Genomic DNA, 8451 nt, shown 5'->3' on the forward strand with positions numbered 1-8451 from the left:
GCCAGTCTCGCCGACGCCACACTGGGTTTGACGTCACGGGCCCAGCCCCAGAGCCGGGAGCACAGAGAAGGGGGGCGGGGGGTGGGTAGGGAAAAGGAGGGGAGGGGGATACCCGGTAGGGAGGGCCGAGGTCGGCCCCGGGATCCGTGGGGAAGCGGGGGGGGGGCGGGGGGGAGGAAGCGAGGCCGGAGAGAGGCTGAAGCGCGTGGCCTGAGGCAGAGAGCCGGGCCGCGGGGGTCTGAGCCAGGCCAGGCGCCGGCCTGACCCGCCTCGCCGGCAAATGCAGGCCGGGCTTCCTCCTCCCAGGGCGGGCGGGGGAGGGGAGGGGGCTCGAGGCCCGTGGAAGGGGGGGAAAGGTGGTCCAGACTCCCCCTCTGCCTTAGCCCGCAAAGCTGGGATCCTGGCCTCCTGCAGAGCCGCCTCAGCGCCCCCCTGCCGCCCTGACGGCCCCCTCCCCAGGAGCCCCGACCCTGGCCGGGTCTAGCGAGTCCCCCCTCCTCCCCGGGAGCAGCCGGCGGAGCGCCGGTGGAGGAAGCGAGGAGACCCAGGAGGATATCGCCGCCGCCGCCGCTGCAGGGCCCCGGGCTCCCGCAGGGCGCGAGGCCTCCCTCACCAGGGTAAGGGGCGGTCGAACGGCCTGGATGCCTGGGACCCTGGGGGCAAGCATCCCGGAGCCGAGCGAGCGACGGGGCGCAGCCACCGGCCCCCCCTCCAGGAGCCGGGGCCCAGGGCCGTGTGTGGGGCTGCGGGAGCCAGCTTGGCCTATCTGAAATGCCAGGCCTCGAGACGGCTGCTGTAGGCGTCAAGTTGAGCGGGGTGTGTGTGCCCTCTTGGGGAAAGGGTAAGAAATGGAGCCTAACTTTCTCTCCTTGGTTGGGGTAAGCTGGGACCCACACACACCCCCAAACACATGCCCAAGTACAGGTCCCTCCCACCCGCCCTCCCGGGACTGCAGAGGCTCTGTCCTGATGGAAGTGGGACGCCCAGGCCCGCAAAGGAACGGGAGCCCACTGCGCAGAGGGGGAGGAGCGTGCCCCCAGGCTCACCCCTGGGGTCGCAGGACCCAGAGAGCGGAGATCCACGAGGCCAGCGTCACCCACCCGAGCCTGGCGACCGGCGCATCCAGGCGAGCTCCGCGGGGCCGAGGTGCCGGGAGAAGCGGGCCCCGGGCGCCCGCGCGCTGCCCGCGGAGGATAACCGGAGAGCCGAGCCTCGGGGTCGAAGTCATAAAGTCACTAATCCGGCGCAGGGGGAGTGAGCGTGCTTCGGGCCGCCTGGGGCGGTCATTTGAGCGTGTTTACTTAAGGACTTTGCAAGCGGAGCGCGCGCGAAATAGTCGGATTTCCAGAGAGGCAGCAAATATTTGCAGGCAGGAGAAAGAAGCGGAGCCGGGCCGCGACGCCGCGTCCCTCCCCCCGGAGCCGCGGCGCCGGCCTGGGCGGACCCGGCCTCGCAGTTAAAGACAGAAATGAAGCCGGGAACCTGCCGGGCTGGGGGCAGGGAGGGCGCAGAGCTACAGCGAAGGCCAGAAATTGGAGCGCGGCCCGGAGGCCCTGGCGAGCCGGGGCTGGGGGGGAGGAGAAGTCCCTTCCCATTCCAGCTCGATCAGTCTTCCGTGGCTGCGATCGGTCAATAAAAATGGTGTTAATCGGCCGTGGTTGCTGTACGTCTGGGGAGGAAGTGGGGGCCAGAGGTGCCGGCGCCGGCGCCCCCACACCAGCCTGGTCCGCGGCCGGGCGGTCTGCTTGCTTCAGGCTGGCGGCCAGTTCGTCGCCCGGAGCGGAGCGCTGCCCGGCGGGGCCTTTAATTGGGTGTCTCCATTTTAATAGTGGCCATTGTTGGAGCAATTAGCGAGAGACAATAACCGCCAAGAGGCGTTTAATTCGATTCCCTGCTCTGGCTGCGCCCGGCACAGGGGCGCTCTGGAAGACGCCGGCAGGGAGGATCTGCTTAAGTGCCGGCTCCCCTCCCTGCTGGTTTGGTCTTAGGTGTGGGAGTTCTAATGGGGCAAGCGGAAAGCGGGACGAGAGCAACCGGGTCCTGGTCCCGGACCGGGAAAACAGTCCTGGGCCTCGCTAGCCAGGGGGGCGCCTCCGGGGCCGCCGCGCCTGCGGGCAGCACGCGTCCTGGCTGCGACCACTGCGTGGGTCCCCGATGCCTGTTAGAGGGAGAAAAGCAGAGACGACAGGGACGTGGAAAACAGGCCCTCTTCCTCCTCAGCCCTTGGGCCCCCACCTCCATCACCCAATTTCCTTCCCAATCGGGAAGAGAGAAGATACCCCCTTCTGGCGCGTACAGACCTCCCCCTCCTCTGCCTCGGCCCTCGGATTAGGTTACCACGGCCAGGCGAGGATTTTTACTGGTTACGAGAATAGCACAGGTAAAGATGTATAAACAGCTCGCAGGCTTGCCGGGCGGAAGGGTTACGCCGGGGACACTGCCCAAGGCGCCACCGCGGGGCGTTCGCGGCGCGGGCGAAATGGCGGGGGAGCCCGCCCGGATCCGGCGCCCCGGGACGGCGCAGGTTAAACACAGATTGTTGGATCTGTGCAGTTCCCATCCAAGCCCCCTCTCTCTTTCCCGCATAAACTGAAATGCAGAGAGTGGGGGGAGAAAGAAAGGTGATCAGAAAGAAGCAGACGGTGGGCATGACGGCTGTTCTTTTCAAATGAAACACCGCGAGCAGGGGACTCGGGGAATGAAGAGAAAAGGGGGGCCCCAAAACTCACTGTCAGAGAGCACATGCTGGAGGTGGAAACGGCAAAGGGGAAACCCACGGGTACCCAGGAGAAAAGAGTTCCGCACGCGCAACTCTCCTCCCGGTTCCCACGCCCACCCGCCTCGGGCCTAGGGTCTACCTGTCCTGGGAAATGAGCCATCGCTTTGGGGGCGGTAGGTGGTTTGATTTACTTCTTTTTTTTTTTTTTTTTTTTTTTTTTTGGCTTATTCATCTATCAGCGTTTAAAACTCGGAAGGAAACCCGCCCAGGCCAGGAGGAGCGGCGAGAGATGTGCAGAGTCAGAGAGGAGATGCGCTCTGAGATTACCCCCTCCTGCTCCGCTCCCCACCGCCAGGTTGGGCCCTCCAGCTCCGGGAGGTCCTGGCCCTCCCTCTGCCGCTACCCTCTTCTCCTCGGGTGAGAAAAACCCCGATTGTAACGAGATAAAAATTAGGTAGGTAGGGGTGTAGCGGAAAGTGGGAGGAAGGAGGGAGAGGACAGGGGATTTCTGTTTTCGAGTGTAACAGTGCACAGGTTGGAGCGCGGCGTTGGGGGGAGCCCCGGTATTGGGTAGGAGAGAAAGATTCCCCTGGAGGATGATTCAGAAGGAATGAGAGTCACCCCGGAGGAGGGGCGCAGCCTCAGCTGTCCCTCCCTCCTGGCCTTGGCGGTCTGGGGAACAGGGAGAGCCCCAACAGAGGAAGAAGGGATGGAGGGGCTCCAGCGGGTCGCTTGGTCCCTCCCGGGTCCTAAGCCGTTTATGCAGCTCCCAGCAGGACCACGGGCCCTGAGGTAGAGGTTCGCTGCGTCTAGACTCAGGTTCTCCTCCTGGCAGGTTCTCAGGCCACTCCGCTGAAGCCTTCGGGCTTCCTGGGAAGGGGGCGGCCACCGCAGCCAGGAAAGTAGTCGGCAGTTGGAGATTCACCTGTGCGAACTCCAGGCCCCAGCATCTTTTGGGCGAGAAGGGGTGCCCTTGGGCCACCTGCTCCACTCCGTTTAGCCTAACGGCGCTCCGAGTTTGGCCGCCGCCGCCTCTCCGCCCCTGGCCGGACCCCGGCTCCGAGCCTCGAGCGCTCGCCTTACCCGACTCTGGCCACTCAAACGTGGCATTGCAGGAGGAGGGCTTTCTCTTGGAGCTCTCGTGTTTCTACCTCTCTGGATTAGCCAGGACGCTGCGGTGTGTTTGTTCCTGGACAATCGGCAGTGGGCTTCAAGGGAAAGGGGGGTTCATAGCACACAGGGAGAGGGGAAAATGGGGGCAGATGATTTCATTCAGATCAGGAGACAGTAAGAGGCAAGCCTCTAAAAGCACGAATTGTTCGTGTCTTCCTTTGGACACGCGGGAGACCCCATGATAAAATCTGCGAGCTTGCGGGGTTCCGGGGTGAGAGGAGGACGGCCTCCTGCGAGCGCCCTCCGCCTCTCCCGCCCTCCCGGACCGTGCCCACCCGGCCGCCTCTCCCCGGCAGGCCCCTGGCTCGCGCTCCGCTCGCCGCCGCCTGCCACCTCGTGGACCTCAGGCAATTTGTTATATAAAACAAAACAGCAACCACACACGTGTGCCTGCAGACCCGCAGCGACGGACACCCAGGGAGACACTCCTGCTCCAGCGCCTTGGGCACCGCGTTTCTTTCTCATCCTCCCGCAGGGACACCACCGCCACCACCTCTAGTCCTCGTCTGCTCAGCGACCCGAAGCAAAGGGCGGTTCGCACTCCAGCTCCCGGGCTTCCCTGGCCCATCGCCACAGCTGTTAAACCTCTCTCCGGTTACCCCCAACCATGAAGAAGAAGGTGATCAGGAATATGCGGTCCACACACAAAGACATACCACAAAACGAATGCACATTTCTGCGTGAAAAGGCTCAGAGGCGGAGGAGAAAACATCTCAGTACAGCCCAGGAATGGTCAGAACAAGCGGGGGCTAGAGAGCACTGGGCTTTGGGATTCTGCCCCCACACACCTCATCAGGATTCCTAATTCCCTGCCACCTCCAAGGGTTCCCAGACACAAATCGCCTTAAATTCCAAAAGAGGGGTTCTCAGCCACCCACCTCCCACATCCCTGCCCCTTCCTGAGGCTCTGTGTGGCCCTGAGCTGCTGGGCGGCCCAACGCGGAGGCTCCACCAATGAGTGCCCAGGGGCGCCCACTCCCATCCACTCACTGCACCCCCGACTTACCCCCACCTCATATATCAGCTGCGAAAAGGCAGGGTGGAAATAGCAATAAAGGAAAATGCAGCTTCCCCTGTCTCTGGGCTTTTGGCAGTACCGGCTAACCCCAAGCCTGAGGAGCTCCCCGCACCTCCCCAACCCCCCGCGGGCTGGCGGAGACAGCTTGTGTGGAATGGAGGGTGGGCTTGTGGAGACTGGGTACCAAGCACCACTCACCTGTATCCTCTGAACCCAGCTGGGTTCTCAAGCCAGGGAACCTTAGGCCTGGCAGGGCAGTTGGTTGGAAGCTGAAAGCTGGACCTGCTCCTTGATTCCACAAGGGAATCAATAATGGGAGTCCCGGGGACCAGGCACCCTCCTGGGGCTTGGTCGGTCTGACCTGGACACCATACCCCTCCCCCATTCAAATGGGCAGCAAACTCTTCTTTTCCTTGGAATCACACAAACGTTTAAAAGGGTTAATGGCAAGCCTCCTCCCCACAATCAGCCACTTGGGCCCTGAAACCATCTCACATCCAGACACCTGGATGGACTCTGCGGGTCTTTCTGGGACTCCCTGCCCCCAAAGCCAGCCACAGGACCAGCAGCCGCCCTCCTCCCCCCCTCCATCCTCAACACACACACACCTTTTCTGCCACAACCGCTAAGGGGCGGAGGACTGCCAAGGCTACTTTATTATTTGCCGCTTTCAAGTTCATAAGCTTCCACCCATTACCCCAGTGTCCTAGTGAATGTGGGCAACAAGGGGAGGAGAAAATAGCCAAGAAACATGGAACCAAACTGAGGGAAGGTCCTGGAGGGTGGACTCCTTTCCATCCCCAGCCCTAGACAGAATCTCCCGGGGCCGGTTCCTCAGGCTGCGGTCTCCAAGAGGAAGAAAAGGTGTATCAAAGCAACTCTCCGGTCCAGATTCACTCAACTTCCTATGCATTTTAACAATTTCTGTCTTTGTTGGGAACCGCCTCTGATTGAGTGACTGCTTGGAGGTCTGTTGGTCCGATGTTCCAGGAGAAAGTAGAATTCTTGCCCCTTCTGCCCATCCTGCTCCCCACGACCCTGGGCACCCTCTCTTACAGCTTGTGGTTTTTCTCACTCGATTCAAGGTGCTCCTGGAAGCAAAGGTGCCTCCCGGCCACCCCCAGCTCTCCAGGGATACCAGATGCCCACACATCTGGACTCCAACTTTTATATCAGAGCGCAGAGCTGTTTGTTTAATTATATGCAGAGACAATGAGCGAAGCACACACTTGTAAGCAGAGGGAAATAAACATGCAATTGACACTCAGACCCAGCAGCTCAGCGCCTTCCCCCTAATGGGTTGTTTTCCCCAGTCCTCTGCCCTCCCTGAAGTGGGAAGCGGATGTCCAGCCCTTCCCAAGCATTCCTACCGTCCCTCATACTTCTGTTTAGTTTTTCTCCACATACTTAGCTCTACTAGCTCTTTCCTCCAAACAAGGGCGTACACACATGCACACACCATGCTCGCCCAAGGTCATTGCAGAAAGCCAAAGATTGCCAGTGACCAGAAAAAAGCAATAAAGACTGGGCTCTAGTTCACTTTCTTCCGGGGGCAGCTGTCCCTTTGCAGTCTAGACCTCCTCCTAATTCTCTCCACGTGGAGAAGGGAAAGCGAGTGCAGAGTTAAGAGAGAAGATAAGGATATTCACTGACCTGGGTATTTTGCTCCCGCGGGCCAGCTGTGTTTTTTTGGGGTTTTTGTTTTGTTTTGTTTTGTTTTTCCTGACTTGCCGGAGATCCAAAGGCAGAAATGACAGGCAGACTTGGCCACTCTTGTCCCCGCTTCGGTCCTAACCGCCCCAGCTGCTTACGGCATCTCACGCGGGCTTCCAGCGAGCAGTAAAACCTGGGTGATGTGCATCCTTCCTAGGAACCCCCTCCCTCCGCCTTCTTCTGCTCACTGTAGAGAGCAGAGCTCTTCCGGGTTGCGAAGGGGGAAAGGGAGGGAGGAAAGAAGACTAAGCGAGGAATGGATTTCACCCCCTCTTGCAAACACGCAAACCTCCCATCAGGGGTGTGTGAAACGGGCAGAGTTGGGGGAGGGGGGGTGGGCAAGACGTCCTGAAATGTGACCAGCCCCTGGCGCCTACACAGCCCACTGTCTCTGGCAGGGATGGAATCGACTGCAAATGTCATCAGTAGTGTTGACTGGGTCATTACCTACCATAGATATAAAAGCTTTGGCAGAGTCTCTTCCTCCCATTTTTGGAGCGAGTGGGGACCCAGGGGGAGCATCTAGAGGTACAGCCCATGGCCACCGTTCGCAGGGCCTCTCAGGGCTCTCCCTCTCCCTTCTGACTCTTCCTGTTTGTTTATGCTAACGCCTCAAAAATGCCTGTGGTCTGCCTTCCTCTGTCTTGGGTCCAGCTGTCCAGGACACGTTAGGGGAAGCAGAATGGTTGGTGACTAGGCTCTGGACTTGCTGGTACTCTTTAGCCCTCACCGTAGGCATAAAAACATTTGGAGGTAGGGAGATGTGTGCACACACTAAGTAGAGGTTTGGGAAGGAGACTCTCTAGGGGTCCCAACTCTTTTCAAGAAGAAAAGAAGGAAATTCACCATCTAGGGGAGTGAGATAAGGGAGCGAGAATCAGAAGTAGCTCTGGGGATAAAAGGTCTGAAGGAAAAGTATCCTATTAGTCTGCCCACCAGACCCGGCAAACTCCAGCCCTCTCCTGTACCATCTCTACTTCTGCTGGTGGGAGACCAAATAATCCACGGAGAAGGAAATCTGTCGTGAATAAATTTCTGCAAGAGTAAAATGAAACCCCGTAAACACTGGGGTAGAAAGGTCAGGGTCCATTCGTTTTGACAGGTAGCGTTTTCCCTTCACAATATTTACACAACAAGAATATGGAGACTGACTTTAAAAATAAATAAATCTTTGGTTAGAAATAAAACAAAATTTATCCATCGCTGGGACAGGAAGTTAAGAACTTTCTTGCGCCGGCCCCAGGTCGGTATATAAGGAGTAGCCCGGCTTCGTGCTGGCAAGTGTTTAGGGGTGGTCGTTCCGTAGGGGTGGGGGGGAAGAGGACCCCGGTCAGCAAGGGCAGAATGAGGGGTGCGGAGGTGGGCCGCAACCCGAGGAGGGAAGTGGGGAGGGTCAAGGGGTGCGGCGGGAGAGTGAAGCTGGAGCGGCGGATAGGGAGAGGAGGTCAGAGCGAAGCCCAGTCGAGGGGCCCGCGGCCTGGCTCCCCCGGCTCAGAGCCCCTGGACTGCGACCCACTGCCGAGCCTCCCGCGCCCTCCCTCCGCACCGTCGGGGTTCCGGGTCCCAGCCGAGGGAGGGGGCGGAGGGGCTTCTCATTTGCCAGCGGGGCCAGGAGAGGAGAAGGGGTCTCCCTGCCGCCGAGGGAGCCCCGCGGCGCACCTGGCGTCACGAAGGCAGCCCCTCCCCGCCCCCCTGCCCGCTCCCTCCCGCCTTTCGCCACCCAGTGGCGGAGCCAAGTTCTTGGGCGCCGGGACGCGGAGTCGGCAGGGCTGCGCGTCGCGAGGACGCAGGAGAGAAGGTCACTCGCTCTACAGCTTCCCCCCAACCT

General features: G+C 60.3%; 1 pseudogene; it reads left to right on the forward strand.

The window, feature by feature from the left end:
• The first annotated feature begins 968 nt into the window (after positions 1–968).
• On the forward strand, positions 969–1851 carry LOC148163669 (uncharacterized; annotated as a pseudogene).
• The last annotated feature ends 6600 nt before the right edge of the window (positions 1852–8451 follow it).

The sequence above is a fragment of the Eumetopias jubatus genome, unplaced genomic scaffold (genome assembly GCF_037043125.1).
Source record: "Eumetopias jubatus isolate StellerSeaLion01/CBP00866 unplaced genomic scaffold, mEumJub1_p1.0 scaffold_8, whole genome shotgun sequence".
NCBI classification, from domain to species: Eukaryota; Metazoa; Chordata; class Mammalia; order Carnivora; family Otariidae; genus Eumetopias; species Eumetopias jubatus.